Source organism: Ambystoma mexicanum, chromosome 13 (assembly GCF_040938575.1).
Source record: "Ambystoma mexicanum isolate Mex_15411 chromosome 13, UKY_AmexF1_1, whole genome shotgun sequence".
Taxonomy (NCBI): Eukaryota; Metazoa; Chordata; class Amphibia; order Caudata; family Ambystomatidae; genus Ambystoma; species Ambystoma mexicanum.
Genome location: NC_090938.1, coordinates 761,636,428 through 761,664,184, shown reverse-complemented (window position 1 = coordinate 761,664,184; position 27,757 = coordinate 761,636,428). Strand labels below are relative to the sequence as shown.

At 47.7% G+C, this 27,757-nt stretch overlaps 1 protein-coding gene and 1 long non-coding RNA gene across 10 annotated transcripts in view; one reads left to right on the top strand and one right to left on the bottom strand.

The window, feature by feature from the left end:
* Nucleotides 1-10,946, bottom strand: part of BAG6 (BAG cochaperone 6) — a 1,121,496-nt gene extending 1,110,550 nt beyond the window's left edge. For 3 of the 7 annotated variants that reach the window (XM_069635090.1, XM_069635089.1, XM_069635091.1), the window contains exon 1: nucleotides 10,674-10,825. The gene's annotated coding sequence lies outside the window, so the exon portion shown is untranslated. The other 4 variants (XM_069635085.1, XM_069635088.1, XM_069635086.1 and 1 more) reach the window with 3 other exon arrangements.
* LOC138521917 (uncharacterized) overlaps nucleotides 10,896-27,757 on the top strand; it is a 95,648-nt gene continuing 78,786 nt past the window's right edge. For 2 of the 3 annotated variants that reach the window (XR_011283171.1, XR_011283173.1), the window contains exon 1: nucleotides 10,896-11,019. This is a non-coding gene — a long non-coding RNA (uncharacterized lncRNA). The other variant, XR_011283172.1, reaches the window with a different exon arrangement.

Below are 27,757 nucleotides of genomic sequence, written 5' to 3'. Positions count from 1 at the left end.
ATCTTAACATTCTGGTGCCTAGGAATAGACAACTGGCGACCACGGACCAAAACAAACGAAGAGCATGCTGCAATCCCCACCCCTTTTTTTTGGGGGTGGGGGGGTGTTACTTGTGTTCTAGAATAGGTGCATGTTAGGGAGAATACTCATTTCTGTGCCAATTCCCCTTCAGCCTTACAGACCCCCAGCTTTTTTTGCTGGACTTTGGGACTTTTAATTTTAATCCTGGAGTGGGAGAGCCCTTTTACTCACTCTCGTGTTTTGACCTGATTCGGATGCGTTTTCTTTGTTTTTGGAGTCCGACAAACTCCATAGGCATATACATTTTGTATGGTGACACACAGCACCTTCAGTGCAGTGTCAGAAAACATTCAGATCTCGCAAGGTTTAAATACCTTTTCTGTTGTGAACTGTTCCCAAGTATAGTGAAATTTACTTTACTTACCCTTTTCTCTTTTTAGGTCCAGGCACACACCATCTTGTGTGGAGTGCTGGGGGGTTACTTACTAGCCCCTTATCCTACCTAGGAAAGAACAAATTGGAAGAAAAAGTCACGATCCACAGCGCTTGTAAGTATAAATTAGACAAAAAGGGTCAAGGCTGCAGGTATCTGGGTAGTGTGGATATACTGCCAGTATAATTCCACTAAGGCAAGTACAATTGCAACACAAACAAGTCCCAGTTTCACTGTGCCAAGTATAGCAAAATACAAATCATTTGGACTCCCGATTTGTATGAAAGAACAGCCTTTAAAGTCCAAGGTTTAGTACAAGCAACAGCCTAACACGTGTTGTCGAGCCTTCCACGGCTCTTCATCTGAGGCTTAATAGGGATAGAGCCTGAAATTTAAGCTGAAGGGACAATGTCCAAAAAGTACTCTGAAGGCTTCGCAATTGTGGTTAAAGCTGGTCGGCTGTTTAGACAGACTGAAGAAATCAATGCGCATTGATTTCTTCAGTCCGTCTAAACAGCCGACCAGCTTTAACCACAATTGCGAAGCCTTCAGAGTACTTTTTGGGCATTGTCCCTTCAGCATAACCTACCTACTTATGTAACTTGTTTTTTGTTACCCTCACTACTTTAAATAGCTGGTGGCAGTGGTTTAATTGTCCTGCCATTGTGCTTTTCTACCGCAGGCCGAATCTTGAGCTGCAATATAGCCCATGGGTGACTGTTTTGTCAAAATGGCCTTGGTCGTCTTTTTTTTTTCCCCCTCGCCATTTTCTGCTTGTGGGGTCTTTCTTGGGTCTTGTTCAGCGCGCCAAGCCAGGTTTGAGCCCTGTGTTTGTTTGGACTTTGGCAGGCTTCAGTACTGAAACCTGCCTCTGGTTCCAGTATGTCTGGTAGGGCATGAAGTGAGGGGGGGGGGTTCCAAAAACTCCTGTCCTTTGTCTTTAGAAATGCCTAAAAGCTCCCAGTCCGGATTGGCTAGCTTTTCAGGACAGCCACCCTACTGTTTGAGTGACAGATAGGCTGTGCATGAATGGAAGAAACCTGCTTAAAAGTGAGAGGGTTTTGGGGCTAGAGGCAGAGTCGACCACTGGGAAAAACATCAGGACGAAACCGTGAACAAAGCTTGCTGCATCCCCCTGGACCTCTGAATTACCCGGTGAAGCCCTGCTGCAGTGCTACATTTTTCTATTCAACAAGAGAAGCTCCGGAAGGGACGACTTCTTTCCTTGGGCTAGTGGGACCAACTAACCCCCGAGACGGTCAACACTGGACCATCTTCCCCCGACTGGCTGTACTTCTTTGCTGCTGCAGGAACAGAGTGCCAGGGGTTGAGAAATCTGTAGTCAAATGCAATGTCTACAAGCCGGCCAGAAGCTTCAGGAGTCTCCCCAGGACCCTCCAGAAGCAGGACAACCAGAGCTAGCATCCCCTCAGAGTGCAGGACTAAAGAGTGAAGGAAGCCAAACCGGTGTCCAAGATCCACAGTGGTGCCGTTTACAAAGCGCTGAAACCGCGAAGTGCTGCAGATCTGAAAAGAGCCAGCAGCTGCCGCCAACCTCCGAATTGCTGCAGGAGTCCTGCAGACATCCTCGCTCTTGTCCCCACGACTGAGGCCCAGGAACCCCAGATCTGCATCACTGCAACCAGACAGAGGCCAGCTGGACCACTCTTCTAACCAAAAGGTACTGTTCCAACTTGGGGTACTTACCTCATTAGTTTTGTTCTTCTCATTTGTGACACGCAGTAGCTAGATTTCATTTCAGCTCTACCTTTCACAAGTCTAACAGCTTGTGACCCTACAGTGATTTTTCTTTAACAATCTCTCTAACTTTGTGCAAGACTTTCACTATCTAAGAAGTGCTTTAGCTCCACAGACTTTGCTCCAATTGACTTTCGCTGTCCTGGCTCCCTGCAGACTCTTCAAGTCCACTTGACTGATATCGTTTTACTATTATTGCTGGGAAAGGTTTTTGTCTAGACTTATTGGAAGAAGTGCGTGCTCACATGCTCCGAGAACCAGTTTAACCTTTTTTCCTTCCCTTAACCTTTCTGCAAACCTCAGAATCTACAAAGTGTACTAGTGATATATAAATGCCATTAGTGAAGACACCTCAGGGTGTAGGAAGTGTGTAAAAAGCATCTCTAAAGATTAGCTACTAAGTTTGTGTTGAGCCTGGAAAAGTATTTTGAAGTATATTTGATTATTAGATATATTGCCCTTCTTAAAGAATGATTTCTGCTAGATCAATAAAAAAATGTTTTAAAAAACCACCTTTTCAATTTATAAACTCATTACAATATTCAATTTTGACAATACTTTGTAACATGTTGTTGTCTTAAAGCAAACACAGCTGGACAATATGCAATCAAGTGCTCAAGAGTTTCAGTGACATCACAGTTGTTACAAAAACGATAAATAATTGGATCCTTTAGGCAATATTTTGAGCGTGCATAACAGGTATCTAGTTGATCATAAATGGAGTCGAAAGCGTAAAATAAAGTGTCTGTAGAACACTGAAGGGACTCTACAAAGATACTTTTCCATGACTCCTCGTAATTTGGGAGGGAATCGCTGGCTAGAGGAACATTTATATTGTAGACAAATAGCTCGATTGTCAATCCAGTCCATCTCTGGCTTTGTAATGAGCAAGGCAATTGTTACATCCGCATGCAAGAGAATGAGATAGATTGTGATTAACCAACCTTGCATATGAGTGCTGCGTTGAGAACATATAATTTGATAGTTTTAAGCATAACTTCCATATCAGTGGAGATTAAACATTTCCGAAACAGGGGGCACAATCTCCAATGATAGATGCCAGCTAGAGAGGTTAGCCCCAGCTCATAGCCGAGAGAAGCAATTGGCACACATTGCGGTAATTGTAAAACCTGCTTCCAGAACTTTGACTCCCATTATCTATAGTGTGGGAGTAAAGAGGCAGACCAGTTTCTAACCCATATAGTATCGAGGGCGTTTTCCAGAAAAGCAACGCAGGTATGAGGGAACATTTGCCATATCGATGCAGTATAATTCAAGCTTGTGAGATAGCTGATAACAGCTTGCGTTCGTTGGCCATTAAATGTTTTGATGCATTGGGTACGTCCTCAAAAACGATTCCTAAATAGGTATAATCTGGAACAACTGATAACCTAAACCCTAACGTGAATGATGTGCCAGTGTCTCAGTCTACGACCCCTGGTGAAAATGCTTATTTAAAAACTGATGTTAAATTATTTAACAACTAAAACCTTGAGTTTAAGTGTTACTTACAGCTCATATTTACCCCTCTTGAGATAAGCTTGGCTGCTCAGTCACACTAACAACTTGTGTAGTACAGGCCTATAGCAAAAGGTGGGTTACCTAATACCAAGGGGACAAGTGTTGTGTAGCCTCCCACATGGTTACTACATCAATTCTTGCCCAACAGTGCAGGACACATTTTAGCATCTGAACCGATTGAACTACTGACAAATGGAAGGAAGTAATGTACACAAACCACAGCAACCACTAGATGCCTTCAGGCTTTGGCGCTTGAGAAATGCACTAACATAGCATAACAAGCGAGAATGCAGATCAGAACTTGCATGTAATCAGAAAGAGCTTAGAGGGCATTTTTAAGGGGTGCTGCCATGAGTGTGCCAAATAAATAGCAACTTGCTATATACCAGTATTCATATTATATATAAAGAAACACTATGGCCATTTAAACCACAAGTATAGATTTTAACCACAAGTATAGATTTGACAAAGCTTACCCTGAGAACCAAACTACTTCCAGTGGCTGAAATATTAGGTACAGGCAATGTTGACAGGTCAGTCCCTTTGAGACTGAATGACTTGCTCAGGAATCACACAAACTTGGGAAGAGTCTACAATTTTGCCACTAGACTGCATGACTTCCACAATGCAATTATTTGGGAAAGTCGGACTTTCAAGAAAAATACCAGTGAAGACAGGATTAATCAATCCAACCATAGATATTAATGATAGAGCATGCTCAGTGCACTGCACATCAGCATACTTGAACTGGCTCATTTATTAATGGGAGCGCAAAACCTTGGGTGATTCACTGTCTGATAATATCAAAATGACGTCCAAAGTCATCCTCCTGGGTGATCTTAACTTAACGACCCAAAGGACTCCCACGCCAGATACCTCAAGAAGGCCCTCTCTACCTTGGGCTTCATGCAATCTATCACCGACCCCACCCATGTCAAAGGACGCACTCTAGATTGGATCTGCCAACATAACTGCGCCATCCAAATCATCGCTAACAGCCCCATTACTTGGTCCGATCACCACTATCTTCAATTCAACATCGACACTAAAAAAGGACCTCTTGGACCTATCATCCCCCTCCCGGCAGCACTCGCAAGGAGCTCGCGCCAACTCACTGCTGAAAACCTAGCCCCTTTCCTACAGGTGCCTAACCTTCAAGCCCCCTTTTCCAAAGATCCAGAAACCCTAGCCAACACCTTCAAAGAAATTGTCTCCAAAAGGAGTTGATGCCATAGCTCCACTTACCCTACAAAAAGCCAAGAAAATTAAGCATTCCAATACATGGTTCTCCAAAGAACTACTTGACCAACGCTCATGGAAGAGGGCTGAACTCTCCGCCTGGAAAGCTAATCCCTCAGAAGCCACAAGAAAGGTCTTCAAAGATATTTCCATTTCCTACAAAGCCAACATCACCCTAGCCAAATCCTTTTCGTTCAACTCAAGGATCATTGACGCCAAATCAGGGTCCAAAGAATTATTTACTATCTTTAGGGAACTTGAAAAGCCCTCCGCTCCACCTCCTTCTCTCCTTAAAGATGAGAAATGGTGCAACAGTATTCAGTCAGCCATGCTAGACAAACTTAACACACCCCAAACAAAAATCTGCGGTCACCAAAAAGCTTTGAATAAGCTCATAGCTAATCTACATAAGGATACGCCTAAATCTCCCACGACCAAATCATCCCCACCGTTCCATTTTAGACAAATGGCGGAGTTGGAAGTAATCACCCTGCTCAAATCTATCAAACCCCCAAACTGTAAAGAAGACGCCTGTCCTGCCCAACTCGTCAAAGATTTGGCACAAATTCTAGCGCTCCTCCTTACTGCATTCATCATTCCAGTCTGGACAGGTTCCATCTAGTCTCAAGGAAGCATGGGTGCGCCCACTCCTCAAAAAACCTTCCTTTGACCCCACGGTTCCAGGGAACTATAGGCCCATCACCACCGTCCCATTTTTACTTAAAATTCTCAACAAAGCAGCTTACCTGCAGGTCCAAGAATACCTGGAAGAGAATAGTCTCCTTGGCCTTCGGCAACCTGGCTTCCCCCCACGTCATGGCACTGAGACGGCCCTCTTAGACTTAAAGAACCAAATGGATGATATCAGAGACTCGGGCAAACCTGCACTCCTTCTGCTTCTAGACCTATCAGCAGCCTTTGATCTGGTTGATCACAACACTCTGTCGCCATTTAGCTACTGAAGCCAACTTTTCCCCTAAGGCATGCGATTGGATCACCTCCTTTCTCCAGCAGAGAGTCATGAAAGTATTCTCCGACTCTGCCTGTGCCACCCGTAGCCACATCAAATGTGGTGTTCCACAGGGATCGTGTACTGCACCTACCCTCTATAACCTTTTTACAAGACCCTTGTTCAGCATCCTCGACGCCTTGCACATTTCATATACGAATTATGCGGATGACACGCAGGTGCTTATCCCACTCACAGGGGACTATGATGCAGATCTGAACACACTCACCACCATCTACTCTACCATACGATCTTTGATGGCCGACAATTGGCTCTGCCTCAATAGCGAAAAAACTGAGCTCCTGCTCATAGGGTCACCCACCACTCTGGGCAATCTCGATAAGCAGTACTCATCATTTTACATTGATAACATCCCGATCAAAGTCTCCAACCACGTCAAGACCCTAGGAGTCTACCTAGACGCCGACTTGACAATGGATAGACAGGTCAATGCCATTGCTTCATCTTCTGCGTACTACACTAAAGTGCTTAACGCAGCCAGACCCTTACTATCACGCCAGAACTGCCTCACCATTGCTAGGGCTATAATCGGCTCAAGGCTTGATTATTGCAATGCTCTCCTCATTGGAACGTCCCAAAAAAACATCAACGAACTTCAGCTGGTACAAAATAACGCACTCAGGGCAGCCACAGGAACTTCCAGAAGAGACCACATCTCTGAAGTGAGAAGACAGGTTCACTGGCTCCCGGTCAAAGAAAGAATGGTCTTTAAAACCCTTGCCATCACCCACAAATGCTTGCACCCCCATACCTCTCCCACAGAATCACCAGGCATACTGCCACGAGGCTGCTCAGAGAAGGCTACTCTAACACGATCCTCGAGCCAAGAATCTGCAGAGCCCTTGCAGGCGGCTCCAGTTTTCCTACATTGGCCGCCACTCACTGGAACGCACTCCCTTCTCACCTAAGACAGATCGAATCCCACCAAGTTTTCCGCAAAGCCATCAAAACTAAGCTATTCAACTAAAAGCTAAAACCTAGTACCACTCCTCTGAGGTACCACCACCACACTGTTACTCTTTCTTTGCCCATCACGTTGATCACTCTGTATTTCATGAAATGTGTTTCCTGTAATGTGTAACTAACGAAGAAGTCTTGTGCGCATGAACCTGTATGACTAAGAAGCCTTGTGCGCATGAACCTGTATGACAAACCTCTTTCATATTCTTGTAAAGGCGCCTCGATGCCTCTGGGCTGCAAGCTGCGTGATACAAATGCAAATAAATAAGTTTGTTGGAAAGTCTGATACATAATTAGTGTAATCATTCCCTGTCACAGTGGAATATGCGGCCTGCTGAAAAACATTTCCAGGCAGGCACCCTTTCAGCTCACTGTCCACTACTAGCCGCAACATATAATAAGTTTTATAAAATAAAAAGTGTATTATATATATTAGAAAGTGGAGAGCACCGTTACTGCATTGAATTGCAATATAAATGGTAATTCACTCCCAACACAGAGCATGAAAAGTTATTAGTTCAATTTTTAAGTAGACATGTGTGCTTTGAATCTTTGGCTGGCGAATAGCTGGTTCTGACATTTGCGATTGCAACAAAGATGGTACAGTGGAGGAAACGGAGTTCTTTGCATCAGTGTTATCCTTGACATGGACAAGATAACTACATAGGAGAGCTACGAAGGAGCATCAAAAGTTTGGATAATACTTAATACATGGAGCAGTGGTAAAATTCAAACTAATAGCCATCATAAAGTCACTTGCCACCTCAATTCTATACATACAGAACACCATTTCTTAACCGCTAAAAGTCAAATATTGCTAGCAAATGGCTAGTGAAAATTGTGTGCCCCAACTAGGGGCATACACAATACACTTTTTTTCCGACACAAGGCTATGTGTGACAAATGCACTACTGCTCTGTAGGAGTGCCACCATGAGTAGTGGCTAAACCACCTACTGGGCCCCACGCTACTACAGAACCAGCAGTGATACCAGTCATGAAGGTAAAACCGTCACAGGCTGAAAAGGTATACTCCTCACCTTGCTTGGTAGCACAGGACAAAGGCAGGAAATTCTCTCCGGAGTGTGAATGGATAGCAATAGCAACTTAAACAGCAACAGCACAAAGAATCGAAAAGAAAATCCAATCAAGGTTTTATCAAAAGTAGAATAAAAATGAAGACAGCCATCTAAAAACACTTGAAAACCCTCACCCCTGTAAATAAAACAGAAAATGCAGACTGTTGTAGAATGGCACCCTGGATACCTTAGCAACGGGTGAACAGGGGTGTTCAGGCACTTAATGGGCACAATGTAAATGTTCAAGAAGAAGGGCTTAAAACTCACTATGGTCCCAAAAGCAGAGGGGGCTTTATACATTATGTTATTTTTGGCTTTGGGGGCTCTGCAGCATTGACCCAGCTTTAAGGAGTTTGAGGAGTCTGGTTGGTGAGCTATTCAACTGGGACCAGACAAACTATGTCAAGGGCAGCGTAGCTTAAATAAAAGCAATCCAATGTGCTTTCCTTAACTTCTGGGAGGCCCAATCCAGGATATTCAGGGAAAGGAGGGCGTTTCTGTTCAATCCCACTCCAGGGTATCCTTCGCCTCCAGTGACAGGGTTGGGGCTCCAGTACAGCCAATAATGAGGAATTGGTCCAAAAGCAGTTACCCACAATGCTCCATGGGGTTGGTTAGGAGACAGAGCTCCTCTATAGCAGAGGATTTAGGAATGCACTGCAAGGCAAAAAAGCCACACGGGATTGGTCCGAAGCAAGCCTGCTGCAAGGGGTCAGATTATATAATAAGGGGGCACACCACCTGCCTTATGAAAAGGCAAAATGCCACAAGGGATTGGTCCAAAGCAAGCATGCTGCAATAAGTGCCCTTCGCTTTATGAAACTGCCCCCAGAGTATCTTGCCTTGAGGAAATGTGGGGGGCAAGAAAAAGGAAGGGAGGCCCAACAGAAACTAAGATGGTGGGACCCCTCTCAAGGCCCAATTTACCTCTCTGGCTAATCTAACCCTGCTCCCTTCCTATGCACACTGACTTCAAGGAGACTGCAATGGTCAGCAACCTTGTGCGAGTGAGGCTTTTGTGTCATCACTGCCGCCTTTGAGGCACACTTCATCAGGATCCCACTGCGAATGTGGGGTTCCTGTGCCGTGGGAGCAGGGCATTACCCTTCCTGTCAAAGTGGCAGTCTCCTGGATATTGTCCCAAATGCCTGTAGTGGAAATACTCCACCCAGGCGTCAATTCATATCAGCCCGGTCATAGCTGGACCTGCTCGAGAAGGAAAATGCTTAGGAAGAAAAAGTTGGGTGTAGTGTGGTCCCTGGCCCGAGAAAGCCTTGAGGACGATGAAGGGGGTCTTGAACTTGATCCTCGCAGCCAGTAGAGAGATTTCAGGGCTGGAGAGATAGGATCTCTAGGCTTCTTGCAGTCCTGTTCTGGATGAGTTGTAAAGGCCAAAGAGTAGAAGCAGACATTGTATTGCATGCAATGAGAAAACCCGGATGGTCTCGAAGGAACGCTTAGAAAGCGACTGCATGGTGGCATGTTTGATTTGAAGGGGGTGTGACAAGGAGATGCTAAATGTGGTTATTTTATGGTCTTTGAAATATACAGGTATGTGCCACGGTCTTAATCCATCACCCGAACGGTTGTGCCATAATCACAGAGTGACATTTTAAGGCCATTTACCCACGATACCATTATTTACAGTGAATCAATACTAAATTGGAGGTGAAAAGCAGATGAGAATTTGGTGTCATAAATGAAGGAAATAAGTAAGCAGAAAACACCCCGCTGTCAAAGAATTAAAATGTAATTTTCCCTCCGGTTTACAGATAACACATTTTGATCTTGCTTCGAAATGCCAGCAAGCATACTACCATGACATATGGAACATTAAAGAACGAACTGATTGAGACATTGCCACAAGTAACTTTTTGGGTTAATTTACTTTTGTGTAATGATTTGTAATAGTCTTTACAGAACATCTTAAAACTAGTGCCAATCATTATTTTAAAGTTAGTTGAACTTTGAAACAACCCCAGTAAACTCATATGCTGCATACTCACCCTAAAACACAGAATAAAACACACACACAACTAACTGCTGCAGTAAAACCCTAAAACCAACATAAACTACAGTCAACAAGAAACCAAACCAATTACACACAAATCGCCCCATACACACTCATAGACCAAACACCACATAACGTCTACCAACACAGCACATCAGAGCTCTCCAGTGCTTTTCCCTCTCAATCCCAATAAGCCCTGCCAGCCCTCCTTGCTTTTCAGATTCGCCAGAGCGCAGTATTAATCTCTGCAACATAACATGTTACTGGTGTAAAGGTGCTGGGGTGTGGTTGGGTCTGCCATATCCAACCCCGTCCAATCCTTTGTGTTCACCACTCCCCAAACTATGGACCCACCACAATTACCCCTATCTGTCCCACTCAAGGGGGGGGGGGTTATCATCCCCTCACTACGCCCCCGTCCCCTCTCAAAGGTATAATAGGGTTCATGCCCTCTTTCACCCCGTCCCCCATCATACACCCATCCCAGACTGCATTTACCCACAGTGCCCCCAACCGATACCCCACTCTTCCCTCCTAAAGTTTTTCGCCCGCCCAGTTCACCTATGTCTCTGCACTCCCTTCCAGCCCTGGGTTCTGCCCTGCCACCCCCCGAACTCCCCACCTTTGCAATTGACACCGTGTCACCCCGCTGCTCTGGGCTCCTCCGGACCCTCGCTCTATTTCTCTCTGAGCCGGGCTGCCTCTCTTCCTCTCGCCTGTCAGCTTTCTCTTCCGGTTCTCGCTCCTCGCTCCGTTTCCGGGTCTCTCTCCTGCTAACGGAACCCGCAACACTCTGTCCGCCCCCCTGCCACGGACATAGAAGAAAGACTCGCCCCACCGGCGCGTAAAACACCTTCATTGCACATCACGTACCCGGAGGCTTCTTTGACGCATGACGGTGGCCGACATCTTGGAAAGGGCTCTTCTCTGAGCATTGCAAAGGCCACATGACTAAGTAATCTTACATTGTAAGTAAACGAGCCAGCCATACTGAAACAGGCAACTGCACATAACAAAAACAGGTATTTCCATGCATCTCAGACTAAGTATCACTTAGTTTTGGCTGATTATAAACAGCCCTTTGCGCTCAAGAAAATGGTTTAATGCGTTGAATTATTCGCTGCATGTGATGTTTTCCAAAGGGGCACATCTGCCTAGCCTCCTTAAACACTAGTAGTTTGTGTTATTTATGGATACCTTGGGCGCTCACTGTGATCCAAAAATAGACTTTTTGTCCCGTTTATTTTCTTATCTTTTTTGTTATTGAATACTAACATAAATCTGGATAGATTATAGTATGTACATCTTCATTTTTACTTCACACAATACTGATTTTTGCATACTGTTACAGAGCGCGTGGGCATAGCTCTCAACTCACACCTTTTGGCGGGTGTCACGCCTTGTAAAGAGCTGACTTACCCGCCAAGCCTCCTGCTCACCCATTCGTTTCAATGGGCTTTGTGGGCACTGTGTCGGGTGACCTACGCACTCCGCTGTCAATAAAATAAGAATACTAACCCATGACTACATACTCAACCCGAGAAGATGGAGTAATGAAGCTCAAGCCTCTGTATCCAAAAATCATAGCTGATGGATAAAAATCTATCAGTAAGAAGAAGAAGAAGTGCCACTCGGAAAGAAACACTCCCAATTACACTTTCAAGACATCTCAAGTGGTGGCCCGGAGCTAACCGCCCCCGGCCTACATCTGGCGTCAAAGTGGATGGGAGTCTCAAGCGCGCTGTTCAGCATAGCTCTCAACTCACCCGCTTTTGGTGGGTGTCACCCGCCTTGCAAAGGGCTGACTCACCCGCCAGGCCTCCTGCACGCCCATTCATTCCAATGGGCGTCACCCGCCAGAAACAAAATCGGGTGATTTCACCCGCCTTTGCAAGACAAATGGTTGAGAGCTATGTGTTCAGAGCGGGAGCTCTCGCACTCCTCAGCATTCTGGGCGTGCAGCCAGCTTCACGCCCAGCCACACTGTAGGCGGCAGCGCGAGGGCCGGCGCAAGGTGTGGCTTCTTGGTGCGTGGCCTGCTGGCTCATCCACGGCCGTTGCGGCTGGTTATTTCTGTGCCCCGAGCACAGCACTTTCACTGTGAGACGACATCAACGGGCTAAGGCCCTCAGAACAGACGGGGGAGGTCACTGCTCGCCGCACAGGGGGAGACTTTATAAAAAAAATTAAAAATGAAATACTGAACAACATCACGGGTCACCAAACAGCAGGAAGGTGGTGGTAACAATGCACTGACCCCCCTCCCCCAACACCCACTGGAGGGATCAGGTGCAATGGATAGGGCAGCCCATTCCCCTCACAACCAAGATTGCTGGAAGCTCACGGAGTCCTCACCACAGGGGGCGCCCCAGTGACACTGCAATAGCGTCCCCGCAAGTGGCCCAGCAAAGGTGCTTGTGCTGCAGGGGAGGGGGCTGGCCCAACAGGCCCCAACTGCCACGTCCACCACAGGATTACCACTCAGCAGGCCCCACCTGCCACATCCACAACAGGAAATCCCGGTGACTCGGCTTGCAGCCCCAGGGAGATCACAGGGGTGCTTGTGCCGATGAGGGGGGAGGCCATAAGGAAGGTACAATCACACAGACGCAGGAACGGCCCTGCCAACATGGAGGAGGAGGACCACAAGGGTGGGGTAGACGCTTCATCCATGGCCAGATTGTCCCTGTCCACATCCCGGAGTGAGGTGCACAGGAGCTCTGGCGCAGCTTGTCGACGCCCCACGTGGCTTTACCGGGTGTCCAGTTCCAGAGTTTGACATCACGGGGGCGCCTGCACCCTTGGGCCGCCGTGGGCCATGTGGGTAGAAAGGCTGGAGATGTACTTTGCCACGGCCAAAGAGGATGACGATGCAGCTCAGAAGGCAATGCTCCTATTCTACGCGGGCAGCGAGGTGCACCAGATTTTCAAAACATTGCGACGCGACCTCGAGATGACTCATACAGTGCAGCGAAAGAAACGCTGCAGGGGTACTTCAAACCACTGGTCAACAGGGACTACGAGAGGTTTCGCCTGCGGCAGGACCACCAGGATCCTGCAGAGTCACTAGATGCATACCATGCTCGACTACGGAGGCTAGCCATGACCTGTAGGCTAGTGAATGAGAGTGACGAAATCAGGGCACAGATCGTCCAACACTGCTCATCAGTGGCTCTGTGCCGGCACATTCGAAAGGAGCCCAACATACCGCTACACAGAATCCTGGAGCTTGGAGGAATCTAGGAGCTCTCCACGTCCAGGGCGGCACAGATGGAAGAGGCTTCAAAAAGAGGATACCCAGAGCTTGTGCAGGCAGAGTTGACAAAAGGATTGCCAAGGTCCCGCAGAAGGTACAGAAGGCAGAGCGTGCAGGGGGTGCAAAAGCCTCTGAAAGAACTCCAGAAGCTGTGTGATGCCTGTGGTGGCCTGGCACATCATGACCAGCCATGCCCGGCAGCGGGAGCCACGTGCTGGCGGTGCAGCAAGGTCAACCATTATGCCCAGATGTGCAGGGCACCGTGGCAGTCTGCGCAAGCGGCCCGACCGCCACTCGACACTGCCCATGCCTCGGTACCGGCAAGTGGCCGCAGTGGATGAGGATGGGAGGCCAGGTCCTGTCTCCCTATAGGGGATGGAAAGAGCAGGTGACATAGAGGAGGCGTTCTTTATCTTGGCGATATGCCTGGATACGAGGCAACAGCGAAGGAAGCCCCGCTGCTCGATCAGCATCATGAACACAAGGATGTCGATCCTGGTGGAGACCGGGGCCTCGGTCAACATGATGCCAGCAGCCGAATTCAGGAAGCTCTCCCCAGCGCCACCACCGCTGCAGCGCCCGACCATTTGCATCTTCACATGCAGTGTCTCCTCACCCCTGCCACTGGATGGGTTCTTTGTCACATTGTGTTAAGGAGAATTCTCAATTATGGCTAATTTCCCTCACCTAGTGAGTCCCTCAGCAGCTTTGCTGGATTTCAGGGGTTTATTTGTTCCACCTGGTAAGAGTGTGAGCTTTTTTCCCATTCTTACATGTGTTTTGCCATGTGTATTTCTACTGTTTGTGTGATCTTGGGCTCTGGAGCTACACCACTCCATGAGCCCCACTTTTTGTCTGTTACACATCACCCTCAGTGCAGTGACACAGGGTTGTCTTTGAGACTTCCTACTAACTCAATTCTTCTGGGGCTGGCTACTGTCCCCAGAAACCTGTAAAGTTGCCATTAACTTTATATAGTCACTTTTAACTACAGACCCAGTACACCCCATCTTACATGGAGTATCGGAAAGGGTTAGTTCTTATCCCTTTTTGTCTGTGCCTCTCTGAGCTTTATTTTGCTCTCTTTGTCATGAACCATCGGACGTGTCCTTTCTGGACTTCCTGGTCCCTGACCCATAGGGGCTTGCACTCAGCAGTACTCCCAACATGGCCGCCGAACGGGGAACGCTGTTTACCAGTTTCCGCTTCGTACGCACTACGTTCTATAAAGCAGAAACGCTCCCGCGGCCCTGCGCGTCACAACACTACCGCTTGCCATGGCTAGACGTGTGCTGCCGTAGTTCGCTTTTGCTATATCGATTCCTGGTTCCCGGTACCCCTAAATTCCTCCTCCTTCAATCCCCCTCTTTTTTGTCCTCTGTTGCATCCCAGATCTCCGTGCACTCGTTCCCCGAGTGCACTCTTCGCCATTTCCTGGACCTTTCCTGGACATCTGAACGTTCCAGGAGACGGGACGCTGCACGCACGCTGCAACCCGAGGACCTACGCACAGGGTTATACAAGACCCGAACTGTGCGAAAGAAGACTCCATCGAAGAACTCCAACAAACAACATAGACAGGTGAGAAGGGGGGAAACCTGTGACAGATTAAGACGCCAACAAACTGATACAGATACGAACATGGAGGCTGCAGTTGAAGACCTCATGCGCGGCATTCAAGAGTTAACCACAGAAGTTCAGAATCTCAAAGCCGAGAATGCCGCATTAAAACAACTAGTCCTGTCACGTGATTCCGCGACCAAGGAAAGTGTATTGCTGGGCGGAGTAATGTATAAATATGATGGCTCATCAAAGAATCTTCGTGGCTTCCTTGATTCGTGTTTAGTGCACTTTACCTTTAAGCCCTACTACTATTACCCAGGGAACAGGTGGGCTTTATGATTTCGCATCTTTCCGGGAATACATTAACTTGGGCTACGCCCTTAGTTAATTCTGGAGATGCCCTCCTGGATGATTATGATGGGTTCGTACGGGTTCTAAAGACCATGTTTGACCGCCCAGAACAGGTTTACAGTGCCCAAGAACGCCTATTGGATTTCCAACAAGGGTCCCAGGATATGCTTACATATGTAACACGCTTTAAGCAACTGGCCAAGCAAGCAGATTGGTTCTCGGAGGCCTGCTTTACCCTATTTCGGAGAGGACTAAATGAAGAGATAAAAGACGAGCTAGCCAGGGTAGCTCGCCCAGGTTCCTTCCAGGCTTGGACGTCTCTTTACAAATAGACTTTCGTATCCAGAAAAGGAAGGCGGAAAAGAAGAAAACAAAAATGCCTTACCAAAAGACCTCTATAGAATCTTCCTCTAAACCCGAGCCCACTCCTGCTCCGACCACAGACCCAGAACCCATGTAACTGGGGGCCTTCCGCAGACCCATATCCCCGCAAGAAAGATTGCGACAGATTCACACCGGGCTGTGTATGTACTGTGCCTCAGATAAACATCTTGTGAGAGAAGGTCCTTTGGCCCCTCCACGGCGTTCAGGAAACACCAGCTCCTGATCCTAGATGGAGCACAGCTTCGGGAGAGAGATGTTTACTCCACATCTATTCCATCCTTGAGCTCTCCTGGACAAAACAACCTTGTGATCTTGCAGGCCTTTCTATCGCCGTCCAAGAAAGAAACTTACCCCATTCTGGCATTAGTGGATTGTGGGGCTATGGGGATTTTTATAGATCAGGATTGGGTCACTAACCACCACATTCCATATGAAACTCAAGACATCATGCAACCTCTAGAGGCCATTGATGGAAGACCTCTCTCTTCAGGACCAATAACCCTGCAAACCAAAGAGATCCAGCTCTCGATAAACCATCATCAAGAGGTGATCAAATTTGACATCATAAAATCTGCCCATTACCCAATGTTACTGGGTATGCCCTGGTTACAGATGCACAACCCATACATCAACTGGGCAGCAGGATCCTTGTTTCTTGGCTCCGAACATTGTATGTCTCACTGTCAATCCCTGGATTCCTCGTCAAGATCCTCTGAAGGTACGCGGACAGACCAGCAAGGCCCATTCATGGTCTCAAATATTATCCAGGTCCCAGGGCCTATCAGGATTACACTGATGTGTTTTCAACTGCCATAGTTCAAGCCCTACCCCCTCACAGACCTGAAGACTGCGCTATAGATACTGAGCCCTCAGCAGTGATTCCCTTTGTAAGGATTTTCATCCTATCAGAACCAGAGAAAAGGGCCCTTCGAGAATACTTGGATACCAACATAGAAAATGGCACCATACGACCATCCAAATCCCCGGCGGGAGCTTCGTTGTTTTTCGTTCCCAAGAAAGACACTAAGGAGATTAGGCCTTGTCTTGATTATCGTGGTCTTAATCAAAGCACCCTCAAGGACCGCTACCCATTGCTCTTAATCTCGGATATCCTGGAAGTGGTGAGAGGAGCTGTAGTCTTCACGAGATTGGATCTCACAGGTGCCCACCATCTGATCCGTATAAAGGAAGGTGACGAATGGAAAACAGCATTTAGAACACCCTTTGGTCACTTTGAATACCTGGTTATGCCCTTCGGACTCGCCAATGCCCCAGTGATCTTCCAACATTTTATGGACCGGGTGTTCTCCGATATGCTGTTACTCTTCGTCATAGTTTACCTGGACGATATACTGATATACTCCAAGGACCATCTTAAGCATGAAGAGCACATAAAGGCAGTCTTACAGCGGCTACGTGAGCATAAGCTCCTGGCTAAACCCAAGAAATGCCTTTTTCATGTCTCTACTGTTCACTAACTCAGATTTGTCCTTAGTCCAGAAGGAATTGGAATGGACCACTCAAAAGTAAATTCCATACTATCCTGGCCTGTTCCAACTACTGTGAAACAGATTCAATCCTTCCTGGGGCTTGCCAACTTCTACCTGAAATTCATACCTTCCTTTTCGGAGATAGTTTAACCGATCATTACATTGTTGAAGAAGGATACTCCCTTCCTCTGGACAGCCGCCCAAGACGAGGCGTTACAACGACTGAAGTCGGAGTTTACACAAGCCCCCATCCTGGCTCAACCTGACATTGATCGTCCTTTCCTAGTGGAGACGGATGCCTCCAACTATGCCATCGGAGCAGTCCTAAAGCAGGAATTCGAGGACAAGCTAGAACACCCCATCGCTTTTTTTTTTTTTTTTTTTTTTTAAAATCTGTTTTATTATTTTCATTGTGTCATCAACGTGAATATACACAAAAAACAAAGTGCAATCACACCCATCCCACCCTCCCTATCCCAACTTGTCCGGGCCCAAACGTGTTACACCACCAGTTCATCCACGTGATTGTTGTGAGTCATCTGTGTCATCGCCAGAGGAGCTTCCCTTATTGGGGCTGAACAGCGTAACCGTTAGCTCCACCCATTAGAACACCCCATCGCTTATCTCTCGTGAACCCTAACTCCTAGCGAGACCCATTATTCTGTTCTGGAAAAGGAACTGTTAGCCATCCGTCAAGCCTTCACAGAGTGGCGTCATCTATTCCTGGGAGCAAAGCATCCTGTTCAGGTCCGTACAGATCATCGGAATCTTCAAGTTCTACAATCCCTGGAATGTAGGAATAGTCGTCAAGCCTGTTGGGCCTTCTTCTCTGCCCAGTACCAGTTCCAAATCCATCATGTTCCTGGAACACACAACACAATTGCTGATGCCTTATCCCGACGTCCCGACTACGAAACTCTTGAAGATCGATCCTTCCCAAAGATGTTTCCCCATACAATTTTTGTAGCCCAAGCAATCACTCTCCTGGAAGACATTCGGATTCAAACCCAGTCCTCTGAGATCTGGAAGGAATTTACTGGGAAGAATCGATGGAATCTTAAAACAAAGGACAGGTATTTGTTCAAGGATAATGGCTTGGTCATCCCCACACAGAGACTGCGACAAAGGATTACAAGCCTCTGTCATGACACCCTTCATTCAGGACATTGTGGCATTAGCAACACTCTCCGTTTAATACAAAGACAATTTTGGTGGCCAAAAATGAAAGTTGACGTCCAGCAGTACATCCAAGCCTGTGCAGTCTGCAATCAAAACAAGCATGATAACAAGAGGCCGGCGGGTCTCCTACTCCAACCAACGCTACCAATAAGACCATGGGAATTCATTGCTACAAACTTTATTGTGGAACTACCACCTTCCAGGGGATACACAACTATCATGGTTACCATTGATTTATTCACTCACATGGCTCATTTTACACACTTGTATAAATTGCCATCTTCCTCAGAACTCGCTGGGATCTTCCTGGAACACATATTCCGACTTCATGGACTCCCTTCCAAGATCATATCAGACAGAGGACCTCAATACATATCTCAATTCTGGAAACAATTATGCCGGATACTAGGAATCCAACGTGCCCTCTCCTCAGGTTATCATCCACAGACCAACGGAGCTACTGAACCTGTGAACCAAACCCTGGAGCAGTATCTTTGTTGTTTCACCACCAAGGTCCAGGACGATTGGTCACTCTTAATACCTGTGGCTGAATTTGCCTACAGCAATTCGGATCACTCGGCTGTCAAGACCAGCCCCTTCTTCTGCAGCTAAGGATTCCACCCTTCGGTTCTACCATCCATTCTCCCACATCCTACACCAGTTCATACCGTCGTCTCCTGGATTGAAACCCTCATCAACGTACACAAGGAAGCCAAAGAACACCTCGAAAGGGCCCGAACTAACACCAAGCACTATGCGGACTCCAAAAGAAGACCAGGACATTCCTATGCAGTGGGTGATAAGATCTGGCTATCCTCGAAACTACTGCCTCGAGACTTATGACCTAATAAGTTGGCTCCTCGTTACTATGGCCCTTTTTCTATAAAGGAAATCATTAACCCAGTGGCCTTCTGACTCAAACTACCGGATTCCTGGAAGAGGATCCACCCAGTGTTTCACACGTCTCTAATGAAACCATACGTCCAGACCTCCCAGACTGCTCCAAGATCTACCTCTGTGGTTGTCGATGACCAGCTAGAATACGAAGTGTCCAGAATATGTGACTCCAGGTACAGACGTGGTCAGTTACAGTATCTGGTTGAGTGGAAAGGGTACCCACCCAGTGTACGCACATGGGAACCAGTCTCAAACCTAAATGCCCCCAGACTACTTCAAAGGTACCACCTTATACACCCGGGCAAACCCGGAGGAACAGGCCTTCGGAGGAGGCAAGTTGTCATGAACCATCAGACGCGTCCTTTCTGGACTTCCTGGTCCCTGACCCATAGGGGCTTGCACTCAGCAGTACTCCCAACATGGCCACCGAATGCGGAACACTGTTTACCAATTTCCGCGTCGTACGCACTACGTTCTATAAAGCGGACACGCCCCCACGGCCCTGCGTGTCTCAACACTACCGCTTGCCATGGCTAGACGTGTGCTGCCGTAGTTCGCTTTTGCTATATCCTTTGATTCCTGGTTCCCGGTACCCCTAAATTCCTCCTCCTTCAATCCCCCTCTTTTTTGTCGTCTATTGCACCCCGGATCTCTGTGCACTCGTTCCCTGAGTGCACTCTTCGCCATTTCCTGGACCTTCCCGGACATCTGAACGTTCCCAGGAGACGGAACGCTGCACGCACGCTGGAACCCGAGGACCTACGCACAGAGTTATACAAGACCCGAACTGTGCGAAAGAAGACTCCATCGAAGAACTCCAACAAACAACATAGACAGGTGAGAAGGGTGGAAACCTGTGACACTCTTAACACTAAGACTTGGCTGGTGGTAGTGGTATCTACCCTAACCTTTCTACTGCGATTATACTATATAAACGTGGTACTGTTTTAGGCTATTATATTTGTTTTAAGTTATTATATTAGCATCGAACTTAAACCCGCTTGACCAAATACTTTTTATTTTGGCTCCGTTTGGGTTTTATCGCGATTTCTTTTTGTTAAAGTCCTTCTTGTGTTTTACTTTGCGCGGCAAACCAGGTTTGCCTCCTTTGTTCGCTGACCTTTGGCGGGCTTCTGTCCAGAAGCCCTCCTTTGGCGTCGGGGTGTCTAGGTGGGCTGAATGTGAGGGAGGGGTTTAGTCACCCCCTGCACAGGGTCTCCTTGGAGACCCGAGTCTCACTTTGTGTCGATTGGCTGAGGTGGTTGTCCGGGGCAGACAACCCTCCTGCTGAGTGATTGACAGCCAGGCTGTGTGAATGGGGGATTTTGGCATAAAAGGCAGGACTCTTGGGCTGGAAGTCAGAGTCGCCACTGGAACTGCAAGGAACCAAAGAGAAACAGAGAAGAAGACGGCTGCTGCAACTCCTGAGTCCCGGTGAAGCCCTGCTGCAGTCCTGAGCTATCTACCATTCAACAACAAGAGAAGATCCAGTCCGGAGTCTTCTTCCCTTGAGCCTGGTGGGATCAACCAGCTCAACTTCCACAGCCAGAGGATCCTCTTCTTGGTCGAAATCGCTGCACACAGCTGTAGTGGTCCGGATAGCCATCTGAAGAGCCTCTCCTGTTTTAAAGGAGCGCACCTTTTATTCACCGTTGCTTTGCTGCTGTTGGCTTCATCCCTGGGTAGTGCAGATCGCTCCAGACATCCTCCTTCTTGTCCCCACGACTGAAGCTCCAGGAACCGTGAGTCTGCAGGAATTACCAGGAACAACTGCTGTAGCACCAGCTTTTCTTCATACGAATAACGTACTGTGTCCAGCTTTGAGGAATTGGGGTGAACCCTTTCTCCTCACCCAAGGCTTGCCCTTGTCTTCCTTCCCTCTTATAACTTTTGCTTCACTTTTGACAATATCTAAGTACTCCTGGCAATCTCGAATCGTGAACTGTTCTAACCTTGTGATCCTCAACAACAGGGCCCTGTCCCATTTGACACTGGCGCAGGCCTATTGACTTTTATCCACGTTTTAGAAAGTGTCTCTTGATTCTCTCTGCCTTGACAAAAGTATTGCCTATGATTTTTATCCCCAACTCTCTTGTGTTAATTCATGTGCTAGGTGTGTTTGACTACGATAACATTTCTTCTCGTGGGTACGCCTTTCTTTCGTAAGACCGAACTGTCATTACTGTCAAGAAGAGATTGCGTAATAACCCACGCTAATGGCTTTGTTTCACAACACCGGTCTGTCAAATCCAAAGGTACTTACCTTGAATTGTTCTGCACAAGGGGAATTGGTTGTGTGTAGTGTATTTGAAGTGTGGTTTTAATTTAATAGAAGTGAATTATTTTGTGAACAGATGGTCTAAAAATAAATGTACTTTTACTTTTTAACCAGAAACCTTGAGTCAGTGTTTGCTTAAGTCATAGTAATTGTAGTCCTTTGTGTAATCTCTACTACTGCTAATTTGCTCTTGAGATAAGTCTGGCTGCTCAGCCACTGCTACCACTTTTTCTGTGTAGTACAGGCTTGTACCAAAGGTGAAATTGTACTACCACTTGTAGTCTTAATCTTGTGTAGAGGTCCCTAAGGGTACTGCACAGGATTCTGCCTAACACATTGGTGCAGCACGAAGATGTCATGATACAGGCCAAGTTCTATGTGACACCAGTGGCAAAAGAGACGTTGCTCAGCTGCGCAACCGCGGAAGACCTGGGACTGGTGCACTTGGCCTTCCAGGTATACCGCCAAGACATAGGCTGCCTGCTGCCGCAGTTCCCAGGCTTATTTGAGGGAGTGGGCTGCCTAAACGGACAGGAGGTGCGGCTGCACGTAGACCCAACCATCCAACTAGTGGCGCTGCACCACCGACACTTGCCACTCCACATGCGGCAGGAGATGGAGGCAGAGATTGTCAAGATTGAAAAGTCTGGTATCATCGAAAGAGTGGAGGGGCCCATGTCCTGGTGTCACCGATTGTCATGGTAGTCAAGCCAAAGTGTCCAGAAGAAGTGTGCATCGGTGTGGATATAAGGCTGCTCAACCGGTCGTGCAGGAGGGAGAGGCATTTCACACTAGACGACATCCTGGCCGACCTACGGGGAGCACAGCTATTCTCAATGTTGGATCTCAAGGCAGGGTACCACCAAGTCCCCCTCCACGTGGACTCCATGGCCATCACAACATTCTCGTCCCATATCGGCCTGTTTCGGTACAGACGGATGATCTTCGGGGTGTCATCGGCGGCCATGGTCTTCCAGCACACCATCAGGGGTGTGTTGGCGGTCCTAGCAGGGGTCCTCAACGTGAGCGACGATGTGCTGGTATATTCAGCGTTGCCAAAGGAGCACATGGCCAGACTCACAGCAGTTCTCGAGAGGTTATCCCAAGTGGGACTTAACCTGAACTCGAGGAAGTGCAAGTTCATGGAACCAAGGTTGGAGTTCTTCAGCTTCGTCTTTCACAATGGGGGACTGTCACCCGACCCCAAGAAAGGGGAGAACATCAAGGCGGCACCTGCATCAAGTTTGCTCTCCGAAGTCCGCTGTTATCTCGGCTTGGTCAATTTTTGCAGGAGGTTCATCCTGAATCTCGCCCCCCTCACCGAACCCCTATGCATCCTGACAAAGAAGGACCAGGACTGGAATTGGGGCAAGGCGGAACAAGAGGCGTTTAATGCCACTAAAGATGCCCTCATGGCCGACACTACTATGGGATACTTTTACCCTATGAAAGAGTCAGAGGTGATACTGGATGCGAGCCCGGTGGGGCTTGGGGCGGTACTCCTACAAGTTTCCAAATCTTGTGCACAGCAACCGATTGCCTTAACAAGCAAGGCACTCACAGCCACACAGCGCAGGTATTCACAAACTGAACGGGAGGCACTGGCTGTCCTATGGGGGTGCAGGAACTTCCATATCTACATTCAATGCCACCCCGACACGGTGGTCATGGACCACAAACCCCTGGTCCCCATCCTGGGCGGGACCGCGCCCAGACCCCCGATAACGCTCGAGCACTGGCTCCTTCAACTGCAGGAGTACGATCTGATGTTGACCTTCAGGGCAGGCGCTGACAACCCGGCAGACTACCTGTCACGACACTCGAGAGGGCCAGCCGGAGGGGAGAAGACACCCATGGACAACACAGAGACCACGGTCGCAATGGTCATGCAGGCAGTGGTGCCTAGGTCCATGTGAGTCACTGATGTTGCAGAGGCAACCCGCCAGGGCTCAGGCATGCAGGAGTTGACCGAGCAGCTGCGGTCGGGATGATGGAAGAACTTCTTGAGCATCACACAAACCTGAACACCCAAGGCACAAGCCTTTCTCCGAGGCCTATGGAACGTGCGGAGCAAGCTCACAATAGGACCAGAGCTTGTGTTGCTCCGGGGGATGCAACTGGTAATCCCTGTGTCCCCCCAGAAATCAGTGATCAAACTCACCCACGTGGGCCACCAAGGAGTTACCAAGACGGTGACAAGGCTCCGCTAGAAGGTGTGGTTCCCGGAGATGGAAAGAAATGTGGACGATGTTGTCACGGTATGCACCTGGTGCCAAGTGGCGAGGTCTCTTGCCAAAAGACCCCCCATCACGTCTCTGCACGTGCAGAGGCCCTGTGGAAAGCCCTCAGCATGAAGGTTGGAACTGAACTCCAGTCCCAGCACTTTTTGGTGCTGCTGGACGAATTCTCAAGTTACCCGGTAGTACACTTTGTGGGCTCCACAGCGGTCAGGGCAGTCATACCGGTACTGAAGGAGACGATTGCCACCTTTGGGTTCCCGGAGTCTGTGAGGTCAAACAATGGATCCCTCTTCCAGAGCAAGGAGCTAGTCACATTCCTGGCGTCATATGGGGTGGAGCACCACCGGATTACAGCGTGCTGGCCCAGAGCTAATGGCGATGCGGACCGGTTTATGCAGACCCTCAACAAAGCCTTCTGCATTGCCCTGGAGAGGGGTCAGGCGCTGAAGCCCGCGCTCACACAGTTCCTCGTGGCCTACCGCACGAAGCTGCACTCCACCACAGGATATTCCGGTGACTGGGCTAGCGGCCCCAGGGAGATCACAGGGGTGCCCGTGCCACCGATGGGGAGGCCATAAGGAAGGTACAATCGCACAGGCGGAGGAACGGGCCTACAACACATACTAAAGTTATAGAAAGTCAAGATTCTATTAAGAACACAGAGGCAAAGTATTATGCTTTCTTTCTTTACTGAAAAACTCAAAAACATTAAAACTGTCCAATTGCACCTCGCTCTGCCTCTTGGCTCCCCCAGCACTTGTGGTCTGTAACCCTCCAGTCCCTTTTCTCTGCACTTATGAGCCACCCGTTGGCTGCACTTTCTGATTACCTGCACTGAGCCGCCCCTGGCTGCACTTTTTAATTACCTACACTTCTATGCCCCCCCTTTGCACTTCTCCCCTTCCCCGCACTTGCCCGATCTGAATGACACAAGCCTAGTAAGATCATTGTTTTTGTCCTCCCTCTGTTTCCCCCTCCTTGTCTTGTCATGCCTAGAAACACTTGTGTACAGGCGTGTTATAAATGCCATATCATATCAATATATTAAAAATTCCACACAATGAAGAACTGCATTTCCCAAGAAATTGTCCTTTTTTATAGTCTATTTTTTATATGTTTAAATGGAACCATGTGACATGTCCAGCCAATCCTCTCTCTGGCAGTCCCATAACCTTCTCTCCCACTGCTTGTCCTTCCTCTTTCTTTGTCTGTCTCAACCGCTAACTCATGCGCCCCAACTGATAGACCCGTAACACAACTTTGTTCCTTCTTGTTCTTCTCACGATCCTGCTGCTTTAGCCTTCGCTCCTGTCAAATAATAATAAAACAAAACTGGGGCTAGCTACGATAGGGTGGGTCATCATCAACTGTAATTCTCACCAGAGTCTTATTTTCTATACATTCCATCATAATGCATAACAACATTTGTATCGATTAATTGGGTGGGATAATCCTTCACCTACGTGTCTTTAATAGAATCTTGACTTTCTATAACGTTAGTATGGAAAATCACTATTCTATGTCAAGACTCAAGGCTCGGATTATACTAGTTCAAAGCATACTCACCAGCAACGTAGACATCTGATGGTATCAGGTAATAAAATTGCGGCAAAAATGTCGCCAGTAAAAAAATTGCAGCAAAAATGCTGTGGTTTGACCCGGTAAAGGTGTACCCCATTATACCATTTAAGGGGAGCAGGGGTTGCGGGGGTGTCCCCCGCATCCTTTACATGATTGTGGCATGAAAAACCACAGCATTTTTGCCGCGATATTTTGTAATCACAGCCATTTTTGCCACAATTTTAAGACATTGAACCCATCTGATCTACCAGTTTAAAGTAAAACTCTTTAAACGTTGATTCTCTAGACCAGTCTGCTGCTTTTAGAATGTCTTCTAGCCTAGCTCCTGCATTAAAAGCTTTTGATGCCATTGCTCCTCTGATTGAATGAGCTCCTTAAGTCCCAATATCGATCCCTGCTTGTGACATGCACCATTTGACCCATCTAGCTAGTGTAGCTGCTGTCACAGCCTTGAAAGGTTTCCTAATTGTGATGAATAATTGTGTCACCCCTGTTGGTCTTAAATTATTTGTCGCTCTGTCGTATGCTTTCAGACAGCGAACCAGACATAATCTGGGTTGGTCAGGGAATGTCGCAAAAGTGGCTGTCTTGATGATTGTCTTTGTCCTTTTGTAATATGAAGGTGACCCTTGATTGGCCAAATGACTTTCGGTCTACTTCTAGTGCCTTAACATCCGACACTTTCTGGCACGAAATGAGACACAGCAGAGTAGTGAGCTTTGCTGATAAAGCCTTCCTCGACAGCTGGTCATTATCTGGCCAGTTATTAAATAGATTCAATACCATGTTAACATCCCAAGTCCGGGAATATCTGGGCATTGGTAGGTTTCAACAGCCTTACCCCTCTGAGAAGTTTGCATACTAACGGGTGCTCGCCCACTGGTGCATTCTCAATCTGGGGTGCCCCGCCGATATGGCTGATCTAAAAGTGTTCACTGTTTTGTAGGCTTTGCCTTGTGCTGCTAAGGCTGCTACAAAATTCACTATGTGCATTATATTTGCCCTACTGGGATGTATGTGCCGTTCCATACACCAGCCATTCCATCGTGCCCAAGCCGACCTGTAGGCTTTATTAGTGCCTGGTGCCCAGGCCTCCTCGATGAATCTCTCAGCATCTCCCAAAGGTCCTGGCTTCTGCCAGGATCCCTGGAAAGCGCCCAAGCGATCAGTCTCAGGCTGCCTTCCTGAATCAGAGGATGAATCTCCCCCGCTGGGTCCCGAAGTAACCCTGGGAACTGCAGAAGTAGTAATGGTTCCTCTATTGACAATTCCAGTATATCCCGGAACCACACCTGACTCTTCCAGTCCGGTGTCACCAGAATTAGGGTTCCCTGTTGTCTCGTGGCCTGTGCTACCGTCCTCGTCATCGTTGCGAACGGAGTGAAAGCGTATTCTCTCTCTGGGCCCCACTTATGTAAAAATGCATCTGTTGCATCGGTTGATGGGTCTGGTCTCCAGCCGAAGAACCGATCCAACTGAGTGTTTAGTTTGTATGCAAATAGGTCTGTCCTGCCTGGGCCCCTAATTACCATCAAGGTCTGAAATACCTCACTGTCTAGTTGCCAGTTGCTGGCATCCCTCAAGTGTCTCGAATTCCAGTCTGCTACCTTGGTCTGCAGTCCTGGGATATATTCCGCTGTCGCGCTTATTTTGTTCTGTAGACACATGTGTCAGAAGTCTCTTGCTAGTTCCGCAAGCATTCTGGACTTCGTCCCTCTTAACCTGTTTATGTATCAAACTGCTGACACATTGTTTATTCTTAGTCAGACACATCCGTTCACTCTGTCCTGGGTCCAACACCTCACTGCAAAGAAACCTGCCATCAGCTCCAGGAAATTGATGTGGAGTTCCAACTTCTTCTCTGACCATCTTCCTCCTGTTTTCATTTCTCCACAACGACCTCACCAGCCCCAACGGCTGTCATCCGACTCTATGATGAGGTCTGGGATGAGCCAAATATCACCCCCTTTCCAATCTTCCATCTGACGGAACCACCATAGTAGTTCCATCCTCGCTTCTGCAACAATTGGTACCTTGTGTTCCTATGACAGACCTCTCTGTAGGTGTTGGAATTTTAGTCTCTGTAGTGCCCTGTAGTGTAGGGGCCCTGGGAAGATTGCCTGAATGGATGACACTCATCTCCCTACCAGTCTGGCAAGCTCTCTTAAGGATAACTCTTCCTTTGCTAGTACAGTCCTGATATCTTTCTTGATCAGGTTCACTTTTGCTATTGGTAAACTGAGTGTGGCCTCTCTCGTGTCTATCACAAATCCCAGAAATTCTATTGTCTGGGTGGTACCAATTGTGATTTCTCCCAATTTATTAAAAATGTTCTGTAATAGTAGATAGGTTACTTTTGCTTGTTGTTCAAGTCTTACTTTGTCCTGACCCATCAGACAAAAGTCATCTAGGTACACTATCAATTGGATGCCCTGCTCTCTCAGGTGGCTGACTACTGTTCTCATCAGTTTTGTAAATGTCGAAGGC